Source organism: Amia ocellicauda, chromosome 11, assembly GCF_036373705.1.
Source record: "Amia ocellicauda isolate fAmiCal2 chromosome 11, fAmiCal2.hap1, whole genome shotgun sequence".
Lineage (NCBI taxonomy): Eukaryota > Metazoa > Chordata > Actinopteri > Amiiformes > Amiidae > Amia > Amia ocellicauda.
In genome coordinates, this window is record NC_089860.1 from 6,288,803 (window position 1) to 6,305,219 (window position 16,417).

Here is a 16,417-nt window from a genome sequence, read left to right on the forward strand (position 1 = left end):
CAGATTCCCTGGCATTTTTCAATAAGAAATTACTGAATAAGATCTTCATATAAATAAGCTACTAGCAACCAAAGGATTGAGATGAACAGAACTACTCATCTGTAACTCTTTGTATTTTCTAGCAGATTCCCTACCAAAACCTCAAATGCAAACGTTTGATAACAATAACACAATAAATATAACCATTTCAATAAAATTGCATAATCAAGGAGAAGACATAGCGTCATTCTTTTGACTGATTAATTTAGTTGACTATTATGGTAGTTATTTAATTTAAATAATGTAACATTAAATGTGCAGCAGGAAACATAGCAGTTAAAATAGTCCAAAGGATCCTTAGGGTCATTGAACTGTGTTTGTGTGTGAGTTATATATATACACAGAGTTCAATGACCCTAATGACCCTATATCCACACACACACACACACACACACACACACACACACTACATGATCCTATTGATCCGACTGTGAACAGAACTCCGATATAAGCTTTTCAGTACTGCAAAATAAACTTTTCAATGGTTTGGCCACCTGCCAGTAAAGTTAAGGCGATTATACACTTTAGATCTCACATGCTCAAAATATTAGTGCAATTCAGACCTAATATAATTTCAAGCTGGAAGCTTCTATCCAAGCAAAACTTTTAAATAAAATTGTAATATGTAGACATTACAAAATATTTCAAATTTAAACGAAAATATGAGCATCGTGAAATCTCTAACATTTAAACTGCAGGCACCTACACTAATTTTCCTAAAATGGGTAATCTCTGAGGGACAGGAATTAAGTTAAAACACAAATTGTTTCAATGTTATTGTCACTGTTTCCCCCCGCACTTCTCTGACTCGCCACCAGAGGTCATCATCAGCAGAGGTCTAAACCCCATTTACCTGTTATTCCACATTCCTCAAAACCCAGTGCACTCTCTCTCACCTCCCTCAGCTCTCATTCGCTCAGCACTACACAGCACCTATTACCTTCCTTCTTCAGCCCTGTATATAAACCCCTTGGTCACGTCTCTCTTTGCTAAGTCTAGTCTTCTTTCCAGTTGCTATTCTCAGTGTTTCCTATTGCTTATCAATTGCCTGTTCTTTGACCTTCTTTTGTACCTCGACCTACGATTCCCAGATTCTCCCTTCCAGAATGTTCGCTTCTTCGTTGACCCTTGCCTGCCTTATCTACCTCGCCTTCAGATTCTCCTTGACATTGCCTTTGCCAGTATTGACCCTCGCCTGTCCCTGGACTTCCTTATCTCTGCACCTGGGTTCCTCATACCTGAGTCCCAGCATTACAGAAGAGCCTAAGCATTGACCCAGCGGAGAAATTCGAACTGCAGTCTGCCATGGCTGCTCGAGAGGCCCGTCTGACAGACCATGACACTAAACTGCAACAAATTGCAGACACTCTTAATCGTCTGCTGCAGCAGCTACAATCTAGCCCAGAGTCAGCCTCTCCGCCTGCTACACCCGTCATTGCTACCCCTGTTGCTTCTGCTACAGGAACCCGGTCTGTACACCTTGCAACCCCAGGGAAATTCATTGGGAATCCGGATAAATGCGAGGGATTCCTATTGCAATGTTCATTGTATTTTACTAATCAACCCTCCGCCTTCCCAGACGATGCTGCCCACATAGCCTTCATCATCACCCTCCTGACTGGGAAGGCTTTGAAATGGGCGTCAGCAGTGTGGACTCAGCGCAGTGATGTCACGCGCTCCCTAAGGGTTTTCCTGTCCCATTTCAAGGATGTCTTCAACCACCCGGCAGAGGGAAGGGGTGCGGGTGAACAACAATACACGCTCAAACAGGGCACTTCCTCGGCGGCTGATTATGCTCTACAATTCTGCACTTTGGCTGCAGACAGCGGATGGAATAAGAGTGCTTTGCTGGTTGCATTCAAAAGGGGACTGCACACGGAATTACTAGAAGAACTAGCCTGCAGGGATGAAGACCTAGGTCTTGAGGAAATAATGCAGTTGGCTGTTCATCTCGATAATCTCCTCCGGGCCAGAAAGAGATGTCCAACCACCACCCTGCCTCTTCCATCCAGCAGTTCACAGTCCAGCCCAGATCATGATGAACCAATGCAACTGGGACATGCTCGACTGACAACCACAGAACGTCAAGAGAAGAGTTCATCAACGCCTGTGCTTGTACTGTGGACATGAAGGACATTTCTGCGACACTTGCCCTGTTCCACTTCCACAGTGAGTGCGTGACAATGTCCAATTTTCACCATTACTCAGAGTGAGACCCATGTCAAGCTCAGATGGGAGAATAACACAGTTTCTGTCTCTGCTTTAATAGACTCGGGATCTGCCGGCAACTTCATTCACCGTACGACAGCAGACAAACTGGGCATTCCACTCATTGCCTGTTTACCTCCACTCCATGTCAAGGCTGTCCATAACCAACCCATAGTCCAGCCGTAAGTCTCATCGAACCCAGTCCCTCACTATGCAAATCGGAGTCCTTCACCAAGAGGAAATATCATTCCTTGTAATTGATTCCCCCGGGGCTGAGGTCATTTTGGGACTTCCTTGGTTAACACATCACAATCCCATCATGTCCTGGGCTAATGGAGAAATCGTCAAGTGGGGAGCACCTTGCTTCTCCAGATGCCTGTCTATCCTGTGTGGAGCCACGCACGTTGAAGACCTCTCTGCAGTTTTCAATAAATCCACAGCGGCTGGTTTACCACCCCACAGACCGGGAGACTGTGCCATTGCTGCCAGGATCAACTCCACCCAGAGGACGCATTTATCCCCTGTCCATCCAAAGCGATGGACGAATACATTCAGGAAGCCCTAGAATTGGGAATCATTCGGCCATCCACTTCTCCTGCGGCTGCCAGTTTCTTCTTCGTGTCAAAAAAAGATGGAGGCTTCCGACCCTGCATTGATTACCGGGTCTGAACGACATCACCATTAAGTACAGATACCCTCTTCCCCTGGTACCAGCTGCACTGGAAAAGGTCCGTGGCGCACGCTTTTTTACCAAACTGGATCTCCACAGTGCCTACAACCTCATTCAAGTCCGTAAGGGAGACGAGTGGAAAACTGCCTTTGTGACCAGCAGTGGACATTATGAATATCTGGTTATGCCCTTCGGATTGGCCAGTACCCCCTCCGTGTTTCAGACTTTTGTCAACGATGTCCTGCGGGAGTATCTCGACACTTTTGTTATTGTATACATTGATGACATTCTGTTTTTCTCCGCTACCTTTTCTTCGCATGTCTCTCATATTCACCAGGTGTTGCGCAGCCTCCTGCAGAACGGACTGTACATGAAGGGAGAAAAATGTGAGTTCCACCATGAACAGATCAGTTTCCTGGATTATGTCATAGATGCTGAAGGGGTACATATTGATCTCTGGAAACTGCAGGCTATAACTGACTGGCCCCAACCCCGCACTGTAAAAGAGTTGCAACGTTTTCTGGGTTTTGCAAACTTTTATAGGAGGTTCATTCGTCACTTCAGTTCTGTTGCTGCTCCCCTCACATCCCTTCTCAAAGGTGCCGCTTGCAGCCTGGTCTGGACATCCACCGCGTCAGCAGCCTTCACACATCTCAAGACCCTCTTTACCACGGCACCCATCTTGAAGCACCCAGATCCTTCGCTGCCCTTTGTCGTGGAGGTGGACATTTCAGAATCCGGAGTTGGAGCAGTATTGTCACAACGCCACAGCAAACCTGCGAAACTCTTCCCTTGTGCTTTTTTCTCCAGAAAGCTGTCACCCGCTGAGAGAAACTATGACATCGGGAACTGCAAATTGCTGGCCATCAAACTGGCATTTGAGGAGTGGCGACACTGGCTGGAGGGTGCTCACCACCCTTTCCTTGTTCTCACAGACCACCGCAACCTGGAGTACATAAGATCTGCTAAGAGACTCAACACCAGACTAGCACGATGGGCACTCTTCTTTACCAGATTCAACTTCACCCTCACATACCAGCCAGGCTCCAAAAACATCAAGGCAGATGCATTATCCTGACTGTTCAGTACTGATAACGTTCCTGTTTCCACAGATCCTATACTATCTCCGGCGTGTCTTGTTGCACCAATACGATGGGACATCATGGCACAGATTCAGCAAGCACTGCCCACAGACCCGACGCCTCCTGACTGTCCTCCGAGCCTGACCTATGTCCCTGCTTCCGTACGTCCACAATTATTACACCGGCTACACTCTTCTCCCGCATTCGGACATCCAGGAGTGCATCGGACTCTTTCCCTCGTGCAAAAACAATTCTGGTGGCCAGCACTGTCCCAAGGCATCACACAGTTCATCGAAGACTGCCCTACGTGTGCTCATTCTAAAACATCACGACAACCACCAGTGGGTCTCTTGGAACCGCTTCCCACTCCGTCTCAACAATGGTCTCACATTGCCATTGACTTTGTCACGGACCTTCCTGAATCCCAAGGCTATACCACCATTCTGGTAGCAGTGGATCGCTTTTCCAAAGCATGCCGCCTCATCCCATTGAAAGGACTTCCCACCGCCCTGGAAACAGTGGAGTTCCTTTTCACTCAAGTGTTTCACACATACAGCATTCCGGAGGACATCGTCTCAGACCGCGGTCCTCAGTTCACCTTGTGGGTGTGGACGGCCTTCTTCAAATCCCTACAAGTGAACGTCAGCCTTACTTCTGGTTATCATCCACAATCTAATGGTCAAACTGAGAGACTCAAAACAGATTGGAGTCGTTATCTGCCATGGGCTGAATATGCCCAGAACTCCCTCACCAGCTTCTCTACCAGTCTCACGCCCTTCCAGTGTGTACTTGGTTACCAGCCCCCTCTCTTCCCTGGATCCGCTGAGTCGCTTACTGTTCCTGCTGTGACAGACTGGTTTCGCAGGAGCAATGCTGTCTGGGAAGCTGCACACGTCCATCTCCAACAGGTGGTGCATCGTCAGAAATTGATGTCGCCTGGCTCCTCTCTATTCTCCTGGACAGGAAGTGTTCCTCTCCACTAAGACATCTGTCTCAGACTCCCCTGTCGCAAACTGGTCCATGGTTCATCGGCCCCTTCAAGATTCTCTGTCAAATCAACTCCGTTGCCTACCGCTTTTCAGCTACCTTCCTCGTATCGCATCTCCCCGACTTTTCATGTCTCCTTGCTCAAACCTGTGATGCCCAGTCCTTTTCCCGCCTCTGAAACCTTGCTGACCCCTCAGCCTTCCTCCTTGTCGGATCCTCCTCCTCCTCCTTTTCTTCTGGATGATGGTCCTGTGTATACTGTTCGGACTCTCCTTGCTCAGTGTTTCCTATTGCCTATTGATTGCCTGTTCTTTGACCTTCTTTTGTACCTCAACCTACGATTCCTAGATTCTCCCTTCCAGACTGTTTGCTTCCTCATTGACCCTTGCCTGCCTTATCTACCTCGCCTTCAGATTCTCTTTGACATTGCCTTTGCCGGTATTGACCCTCGCCTGTCCCTGGACTTCCTGGAAAATTCTAGTGGAGTTTCACAAATGCAAGGCCACAGAAGAACAATTCCTTATTTAAAAGGCTAATAGATGGTTAAGGCAGAAATTCATGTATTGCCCAGTAAAATTTACTTTAGGTAGCATTTACACATCTTTTCACCCCCTTTGGAACTGGCAGTTTTGACTGAATGTGTTACCAGGACAAATGCAACAAAGCACCAATCCTGTGAAATGCATGTTGTCAAAGACATCCATTATTTCTCACAGTCCAATCCCACAATGCCTTGAGCATGGCTATTAAACAATACAGGGGACCCGATGCAGCCTTCAACTCAACAGTTTGAACCTGCTTGAGAAGCCACAGGGAGTCACTGCTTAGATGAGAATTACCCAGCTGACTTTAACCTACCTGGAAAAACAGCTTGATTGAGGCTACAGGATTTCATTTAGTTTCTTGGTGATGTTGCCAACACGTGTGTATGAGCTAGTCATTTCATCCTATTATGCTTCAATAGAGTCTTGATAATTAAAAAAACCTCTGGATTCAAGCCCAGCGTTGTGCACATACACTGTTTTCTGAACCATTGCTGTTTGCTTCTGAATTACAAAACAATATCTTTAAAGAGAAAAATCATATCATTCCCAGCAGTTTCAATTCCTTAGGTGATGATTATTATTAAAGTGGCCATAAATTATTGTTTGTAATAACAGCTGTTGTGATTACAGAAGTAAAAAGGGACTTAATAAGGTTTTAAAAAGAAAAGGGCTTATTATGGTTCCCTTGTGTCTCATTTGTTAGAAGCTGCCACACAGTGTAGGATTTGCCCTAAAACCTAGAGATTGTAGTTCAAATCCAGACTGTGCTGCTCACTGACTGTGGTCTAGAAATTCCTGTGACTGCATTGATTAGCTGGAATGGAGACTAAATGGACTGGCTGAACAACAGCTCGCAGCCGGCGCTGGCCAGTTACCCATTAGAATGTGTTCTTTCATAAGTATCAATGTCAGTGTCTCTGTTCCAGTAAGCACTAAAGTATCGCAGCATGTCACCTTCTCTGGGAGGAAAGGAGTAGTTGTACTGACAAATAATTCAGAACTGAGATGTGTTTTATGATGTCCAGTTATCCCTATACAGCTCCGCATTGAATGTTCTAAAAAAGTAAAACAATAATCAGAAACAAAAAAAACATTTATTCCAAATTGGAAAAAAAAAAAAAATTACACAAGGTCTTGTTAACAGCATGATTTCCTTTGCTTAAGAGAGAACACCGTACCAATTTATAAAAAAAAAAACACATGGCATTCCAACACTTGTGGCATACATGTACTTTCATTTGCCTTGGTTTTTGAATGGTCCATATCTTGCTTTAATCTACCTCTTTATTTTTAACCATGATTTCAAGTTGCTTTCCGATACTGCCCTGTGGTTTTACACTTTTTCCTTTCCTCCCCACCTCTCTGAAACAAAGGCAGTGGACTTTAAAAAGCCTGCTTGTGGAGCTGTTACTCAGTAATCTCAGAACTATGAACCAGCAAACCTACCACATTTTTCTGAAGTTTTAAGATTGAAGAAGTATTTGAGTTCAAGGGGTACAAATCCTCTTTCGTTTCGTTCCCTTGTTATCCTATTATTAGGGATTAAACTCAAATTGCATTAAATCAGTCAACCCAGCATAAAAGTAAAAATCCATAAATCTTTTTACTCAGGTGTCCCGTATTGTCAAGCTCATCCCTAGACTTCAGTTTCCTCCATACACCCATTCAGTAACTGCATAACCACACCATATTGTTTCCTCACAGGTCGGTCGGTCCTTGTCTAATAGACCAGGACTTGGGCACTCTCCCAAGTGGTTAAAGAAGCCAAACTGTCTATGAAGAGAATGTCATTCAATTTAATATGGTTGTCCTAAATGCTCGAAACATAAATTAGTCACAGCAAGTCCAGCTTTAAGTAAATGCCAAACATTTATTATCTCTGTAAAAACTAAGACAACTGTAAACCTTTTGTAATAAGCATCATAAATTATTTGATTAGTTAGGCATTTACATGTCACACTAGATCGACACACGGAGGCATACAGTTTGAAAGTACTCTGTTCTGAGATATCTCTGCTACCTCCCAGAGACCGTTCCTGGATTTTGCACTGTTGGTCAGAACTTAAAATAGACCTCATTTAGAATAGCTTGAATTCTGATTTTATAGTAGTGTGGTCTGTACAAGATTATCTCATTTACATCTAGAAAGTTGAAAACAAAATAAATTAGTTGTATTGTTAAGTTTCTTACTTGTGTATTTTACATTCAAACCATTCAAAAGCACAGAAAATAATACTTGTGATTCACTAAACTAAAATACAACATTCTTAAATCTCAGATTGTGTCTGAGCCTATAATTCATGTTTAGGTTATATCTAATCCAAACTTTTTCTAAAATTATTTTTATGTATCACATTGCATCGCATTGATAAACAGTTACATAAGATGAATTCAACAAGTTTCCATTAAAATAGCTGCCTTGACTAATGAAAGAGGCAATTAAGAACCTTAAAAATGATATACACTCTTCCCTGTTCGTTCTGCTTGAATCTAAAATTAGGAGTTAAACGTGATAATGCCTCACATTTCATTTCCTTAAAAGGAACATAATGGCCTTTGCCAGTGTAACAAAGCAAATTTACTAGACTGTAAATTTCTTCCATTGCAAATGGAACTGAGCAGAATCAAGGTGTAAGTCACCCACTGTACTCACTTAATTAATAGAAGACTTGTAATGTCAGTGAGACAGAAAGAGAGAGAGGCAGTCAAGGGTAGAAAATGAGAGGAAAATCATAAGAAACTATCAATCTTCAAAGTGGAGTATATTATAAAAGTTAATTAGGGGAAAAAAAATAGACTAGTCTGTGTCTTTGGGCATGTTGACATTACCGGTTGCATTGTAATGAATTTGGTACACTGATTAACAAATGAGCTTCATAATGACACTACAATGTAGCATTGGCTAAATCAGCTTCATCGGTCTATGCACACTGTTCTTTTTCTGCTGTTGTTTTGCAAAGTAAACCCAGCCCCAACCTTGACCTATTAGGAAAATAAATTGCATAGAAAAAAGCTAATTTAAATACAATATAGAATAGAGGGATCTTAAAGGGGAATTAGCATGGTTTCTAAAATTATACGTCTTACGTGATGCAATTTCTGTACATGAGTCATTCTCCCAAAACATGTACCACTAGTGTTAAACGAGTCAAAAATTGAACATGTAATTATCTATTATATTTCTGTTTGTTATTTATGAAATGCCTTATCTAAAGACATCTGTATGAAAATGGATAAATCAGCCCACTACATTTTGTGGTAGTGGCATGTTTTTACCACCCCCTTTGATTGGATCAAAGACACCAAAGGTATAAAGAAAGTATATAATCAAATATTGTGTGTTCTTGGTTGTCTAATATGTTCATTTTAACATATCAACAATGTCTGCATGCAACTGTGGGCGTTCATGAGAGTCTCAATGGGTGGATGTCACATTATTTAAAAGGTGCATGCTGTGATCTTGTTTGGGTATTTCATTCTTTGGCACACCCAACATTACATTTTGCTACCTGTTTTTGTACAATTTCTTTCTGATGTTTTTTCTGCTGTAGACTTGCACAAAAAGGTGTCACAGTGAAACAGTGAGTGAACAGTGAATTTGTTAAGTAAATACAGTGCTTGAGGTCTGTGTGTTTGCCATTGTGTAGCCCAGATCTGCGCAGATCTGCACTGCTCCACCAGTGGGATCTGTGGAATTGTGCAGCTCTGTGCAGAACCACAGAAATGTAACAAACATAAAACGCAACCTGCAACAAACATAAAACAAGCACAAACAAAAACCTTTTCATTGTAATTAGATTGTATTCAATATGACAGGACTCATGGCCATAGAAAACCACTTGAAATTACCTTATACCTCTCCACCTTTTATGCTGACTGAAGTCTCTCTTGTAACCTAAATCACAAAGGAGACACCACGGACAAAAATGCTCTTTCCACTACTTGGACTTGGACTCGGAATTGACCAACAAGGTCAAAGACTCAGACTTAACCTTTTCCTTGACTTGGATTCAAACCATTATTGATGAGTCTTTATCGTTACTACTTAATTTAGCATAAGCTATTATTCCTTTCCAAAGTATAATGATAAAAAAATATCAAACATTACGAAGATCAGGATGTTGTTGTGTGGAGAAACACGCGCACTTTACTTCTAACCTGTTTATAAGCAACAGCAGTAAAACTGAAACCAACTGAAACCGAACTGCAGTTAAACAGGCAGAGAGACAGATTTAGCACTATACTTTAGCACTATAATCCTCAAACTTCATGCGTGAGATAGCAAAAACTTTAGGTGTGGCCAAATCAACTGAAGAGTCATAGAAATCTGGAGAGACATACTGTATATATTTTCAATCAAAGGTTTTTATTACAAGCAGCTGCAAGGAAGAGGTTCAAGAGGCAATCTCAAGAACAGTCTTAGAGAAGTTACAAACTACAGGCACTTTTAAGCAGACCAGACAGGAGAGAAAGATAACAGGACCACATGTCTGTCCCGTAATGAGTGCAAGTTTGGTTTCTGCCTGACAACTGCTCAGGAAGACCCATATATAGTCAAACCGGGGAGAATTAAGGCATAGGTAATGTTTAATATAAGGGGGGTTTGTACGATGTATCAAGCCCAAATTGCACAGTACCGTAGCACAGCAAGGCCGCGAGACAGTGACCTTGTTTACACAGACACACAGGGAAAGAAATGCAGTTCATCACTATTTGGTACATACTTAAAAAGAAAGAATGCACTGATGAGCTCAGGAACACCAAAAGGCCCAGAAGACCACGGAAAACAACTGTGGTGGATGACAGAAGAATTCTTTCCCTGGTGAAGAAAAACCCCTTCACAACAGTTGGCCAGATCAAGAACACCCTCCAGGAGGTAGGCATATCTGTGTCAAAGTCAACAATCAAGAGAAGACTTCACCAGAGTAAATATAGAAGGTTTACCACAAGATGTAAACCATTGGTAAGCCCCAAAAACAGGAAGACCCGATTAGAGTTTGCCAAAAAACATCTAAAGAACCCTGTACAGTTCTGGAAAAACATCCTATGGATAGATGAGACGAAGATCAACTTGTACCAGAATGATGGGAAGAGAAGAGTATGGAGAAGGGAAGGAACTGCTCATGATCCGAAGCATAGCACCTCATCTGTGAAGCATGTTATGGCATAAGCATGTATGGCTGCCAAGAGAACTGGTTCCCTTGTATCTATTGATGATGTGACTGCTGACAAAAGCAGCAGGATGAATTCTGAAGTGTTTAGGGCTATATTATCTGCTCAGATTCAGCCAAATACTTCAAAACTCATTGGACGGCGCTTCACAGTGCAGATGGACAATGACCTGAAGCATACTGCGAAAGCAACCCAAGACTTTTTTAAGGCAATAAAGAGGAATGTTCTGCAATGGCCTGCAATCACCTGACCTGAATCCAATTGAGCATGTATTTCACTTGCTGAAGGCAAAACTGAAGGCAAAATGCTGCAAGAACAAGCAGGAACAATAGGTTGCGTATGCAACCCCAGTTACCTGAAAAAGGAAGCACTGCCCAAGGGAGGGGTTTCTGCGCACTTCCGCAGGAACCTGATCGAAATGTCACTCTATCAAAGCTGCCATTGGCCCCTGCACTCGTCACACAGAATAGGTCCCTTCCCACTTCCTGTTCTATAAAACATGACATCAGCGTAGGTTCGTCCTCTTTTGCCAGGAGCCTGGACTCCCGCGCGACCTTGCAACCCTTGGGCAGTGCATACGCAACCTATCGTTATCTTTCAAGTCGGAAGCACTGCCCAAGGGGGAGGGGTTACTGTATAACAAAACTGTCGCAAGGGAGGAGGCAGCGAGCTGATAAGGGAGCCTGCCCCGAGGTGCACTGCTAGAGGACCTCGGCAACACAACTCCAGACAGTAACCTCAGGGGCCCCGTAGGGCCACACCTGAGCCGTCCAGGAGCGAGGACCGTAGTCACGCTCTACCGGGAACTGTCTGCAATCAGCATATACAAAGTGGGGCTACAGAGGTTAACTCTTACGCCCTCCGCTTACAAGAGCAAGGCCGGCTGCTCTACTAGTGCAGCTAGGAGCGAGGCCGTATTCTACTTGCACAATGTCTGGTGCGGGCTTGTGCGACCTCCGCGCAATATCATGGCAGTGGACCCCTGATCCAATAGGAGCGGGGCCACAGACCCAATGAGAAAAATACAATACATACATATCGCGTGACAGCAAGACCTTCATTAAACAGTAGAGAGTGGAAGAGCTCCATTGTGCTGACAATTTAGATTTCGTACAAACGAATTATATACACCACGGGGCGTAGGAACGAAGTCATGCGCTGCCCATGGATAACAGGAGCAGTTGATGCCTACTGGTTAGACCGGCTAACGCAGGGCAACATTAGTTCTACTGTGTTAACAAAGGAACTATATACACAGCGAGGCACTGGAGAACTCAAGTGCCCTCCGCTGGAGGACAACAGCAGCGGTCCCCTGCTCTATGATGTAATACAGCCAGAGCGGGCCACAGACCAATACACAGAGCGGGTCAAACGCAGGCACCACCGCAACACAATTACAATGAACTAACTATATACAGGGCAGCCTCTTAAGGCAACATGCCTGTAGGCCACACGACAAGCCCCGGGAACACATCGACAGGGCTGTCTGTACATCCAGGAGCAGCTCGCGTGGGTGCTCCACTGGAAGGCATAGTCTGGTGGAAGGGAAAGACACGGTTCACTAGCTCCCTCAGGATGCACTTACATGGGCAGACTGGGAGAGGAAAGGCAGGAGCCAGAGCCTGCAGGCTACTGGGGCTGGACTGCTGTCAAAACCGGGTTCCCAATGGAAAGTACCGGTCCCGTTACATCCAACCTGTAGAACCGGACAAATGTAAGCGTCGAGGCCCAAACTGCAGCCGCACAAATGTCTGCCAAGGGGGCACCTTGAAAAAGGGCCACCTTGAAAAAGGGCCCACGATGTGGCAACGCCTCGAGTTGAGTGGGCCACCAGGTGATCAGTAGTGCGTTCCAAATAGCACCTGAGGGCCCGCACAGGGCAGAGCAGGTGAAGGCGACTCTCTTACTCTGAAGCGAAGGGAGGAGGATGAAAAGCCATCAACTCAATAGGCCTGTTGACATGAAATGGAGACAGCACTTTCGGGAGGAACGCAGGGTTAGGCCATAGCGTGACCCTGGAGCCATCTCCCGGAAAACGGACACACGATGGGTGTACGGACAGGGCATGTAACTCGCTCACGCGTTTTGCAGAGGTTATTGCCAGCAAAAACGCCGTCTTAAGTGACACCAGCTTCAGCTCAGCTGAGTTCAGTGGCTCAAATGGGGCTTGGGAAAGTGCGTCCAGCACTACATCAAGGCACCATGCGGGCAGTGAAGGGTTCGAGGAGGCCGTAGCCATCGAGCTCCCTTCAGAAACTGCACAGCCAGAAAATGAGACCCAGGAGGCTCGCCATCAATCCGAACATGACATGGTGAGATGGCCACCAGATACACTTTGAGCGTGGACGGGGACTTGCCCTGGTCCAACAGTTCTTGTAGAAATTGCAATATGACTCCGATGACTCTTGGCACCAGGTGCTAAACGTCCACCAGCGGTAGGAATACTGCGACCTCGTAGAGGGAGCTCTTGGCGACTGAATAGTGGCAACTACCGCGTCTGACAGACCCCAGGCAATCAATCGCTCCCGCTCAGTCCCATGGGAGCAGGAGGGGCATCCATGCTCAACGGAGGAGGAGGACTCCCCTCAGTCTCCACTGGCGCAGTGTGAGCCAGCGGCGGAGCATCATGGTGTGGGGGGGGCGGCACCTGTTGCAATGCTTGCGCTGCCTGCACGGCCAGGAGAGCGCAGATTTGGTTCATCCTCAGAAGAGGTGGGGGAGCCCAGGGGCATCGCTCCACCGCTCCTCTTCGTCAGGCAGGGGCGGTGGGGCTGTCGCGGGGGGAAGGGGCAGCTGCCGTGGGAGGTGCGGGAGCGACAGGCGGCGCAGCAGCGGGAGTAGGTGGGGATGCCGGCGCAGGAGGCGCGGCTATCCCCAGCACTACCATCCTGGAGGAAGGGACGGAGGGGCTGGAGTGGGGATTTGCTGGGAGCGGTGGCGAGTGCGGCGGCGCCCGGTAAGAAGGCGGACCTCCGGGCGCACCGTAGTGGACCCGAAAGTCGCGGCCAAATTGCGCCCGCTGTCGGTGCCTAGACAGACGGGGCATAAGACTTCCCCACTCCAGGCGGGCAAGGTGCGGTGGCCGCAAGCGGCACAGTGGTGGGGGCGAGAGGAGCTCATCGCCGAGCACACACACGCGTGCACCGGGGGCACACAACAACTGAAACGCCTCCACCCGGCAACGTTTATATACACGGGGGCGCTGCGACACCAACCACACGCAACCTTGGTGTTGCCGGACTGAACACTGTGTATACCAAGCACCAGGTGCTGGATACAAGCACCGCGTAGGCCCGTAGGCTTAACCACACCGTGTGTGCTGGGGTTTACGGGGATACCGAGTGACGCGGAGTCCGGGGTCCGCGGGGGCCGAGGGTAGTAGACCACCAGCCGTAGCGGGATCTAAAACCGAGGCACGCACGCACAGACCGGGAGGGCTAGCAGTGCTCGTTCTCGGCGAACCAAGAGAGCGAGATCTCCTACAGCCTCAGTAGCGGAATGTAGTGCGGGAGCAAGCCGGCGGAGGAGCAATTCACGCGGGCGAGATCTCTTACGACACACCGCGGCTCTGGCCGGGCAGCCTGGCCGTGGATTTTACTGCCACTGCTAGCGCTCCTGCTGTGGAGGAAAAAGCCCTGTGGACAAAAAAAACAACACAGCAAGCAGTCGGAATATATATAGCACTATATAAACACGACTATTATTTTTAAAAGGCTCTTCTTGTGAACGAAACTGAAACCGAAAGCGCAGACGGGACAGAATTTGGATTAGTTATCAATAACAACTAAACACACACAAGACAGAGACGATGTGTAGCGAAAACGGTGGTGAACAATGAAGTGAGCCAGCCAGCCGAAATACGCAGTTTGAATGTTTATTACAGACACAGAGAGCTTACATTCCTGAGTCAAGCGAAGAGGCAAAAGAGGACGAACCTGCGCTGATGTCACGTTTTATAGAACAGGAAGTGGGAAGGGACCTGTTCTGAGTGACGAGCGTAGGGGCCAATGGCAGCTTTGATAGAGTGACGTTTCGATCGGGTTCCCGCGGAAGTGCACAGAAACCCCTCCCCCTTGGGCAGTGCTTCCGACTTGAAAGATAACTAAAGACAGCTGCAGTACAGGCCTGGCAGATCATCACCAGGGAAGAAACCCAGCATTTGGTGATGTCTATGGGTTCCAGACTTCAGGCAGTCATTGACTGCAAAGGATTTCCGAACAAGTATTGAAACTCACAATTTAACCTTTTGCGGTCCTATGTCGGACTGGAAACCCACATTGTAAAAATGTGGTTGCGGTCCTGATCTCTTTAAACACGTCTTTTGCATAGAAAAAGACGATTTTCTTCCGGAAAAAGCCTAGCACAGGCTTCAGCAACCTTTGAAACATCGCGATAAGTTTGAAAACACTCAAAACGTATTGGCTTAAGCCCCGCCTGTGAGAGTCTGGAGTCAGGAAATGATAGAGAGAGCTGGCCGGCCACATCAGCATCAAGGAGTCAGAAAACAGTACGCACATCTGCACAACTGTTACAGATGTTAGAATAAGCAGACAAGTGAAGTAAATAGTTATTTAGATGAAGGCAGAAGTAAGACTATATACTTATGCAAAGTCTTACACCCAGATGAATGCTTCAAAAAGTATCATACACTGCAAAAACACAGATAGACCATTGAGCATTGCAACACAATTGCACATTGCATATAGTTTCTAGGTGATTGTTTGTTATTGCATATGTTTGTGCATTTCACATATTTTTCTTTCTTTTTTGTTTTCAAATGTTGCCACATGTAAAACGTGTTTTTTATGTTTTGTTTTTCTGGTTACCTTTGTTAGAGGTATGTGCTATGTGCTGTAAGTGTTTTTTTTTTTCAAAATGTTTGCACTATTTTCAAATTTGAGGGTGTCCTTTGGAATAATACTGCTTTGTGCATTGTTTTGAAGTTATTTCAACTTGAACAACACATGTTCTGAAATGTTATTTTCTTCACAAAATTAAATTGGACCTGAACAGCCTGACAGCTGCAACATAATTGGACTGCAGAGTGTTAATTCATGATTATGTAAGTTTTTCCAAAGACTTTTGAACCCCTAAAATTGGGGGGACCACACATGAAATCGAGTGGACCAACAGGTGTTCAGGCACCAGTGTCCTGGTGGACTCTTAGGCCATGGAAATACTGTCCACAATCCAATGCGAGAGGTGCTGCTTTGAAAGCGCCTGGCCCTGTGTCCATGCTCCATAGGACACAAGCAGTTGGTCCAAGTGCTGAATGTCCTTAGTGCGTTCCAAATAGTAGGTCTAATTCGGAGAGGTGGCTGAGAATCAGGTTCTTGTGGCACAGAACCTGCTCCCTGGAGCAAGAACAGACCAGCCAGTCATCTAGATAATGGAGAATGCGGACCTCCTAGCAATGCAATGGGGCTCGCACGAAGTGGAGAAACTTCCTGTGTGCCTGTGCAATGGGGATGTGAAAGTAGGCATCTTCCAGATTCACCATGGTGAACCAGTCACCGGGCTTGATGGCCTGGGACATGGTGTGCATGTTGGCAGCACTGTGGAGTAGTGGTTAGGGCTCTGGACTCATGACTGGAAGGTGGGTTCAAATCCTGGGTGGGGCAGTGCTGTTGTACCCTTGAGCAAGGTGCTTCACTTAGATTGCTCAGCTGTACAAATGTAAGTCACCCTGGATAAGAGCGTCAGCTAAATGACAA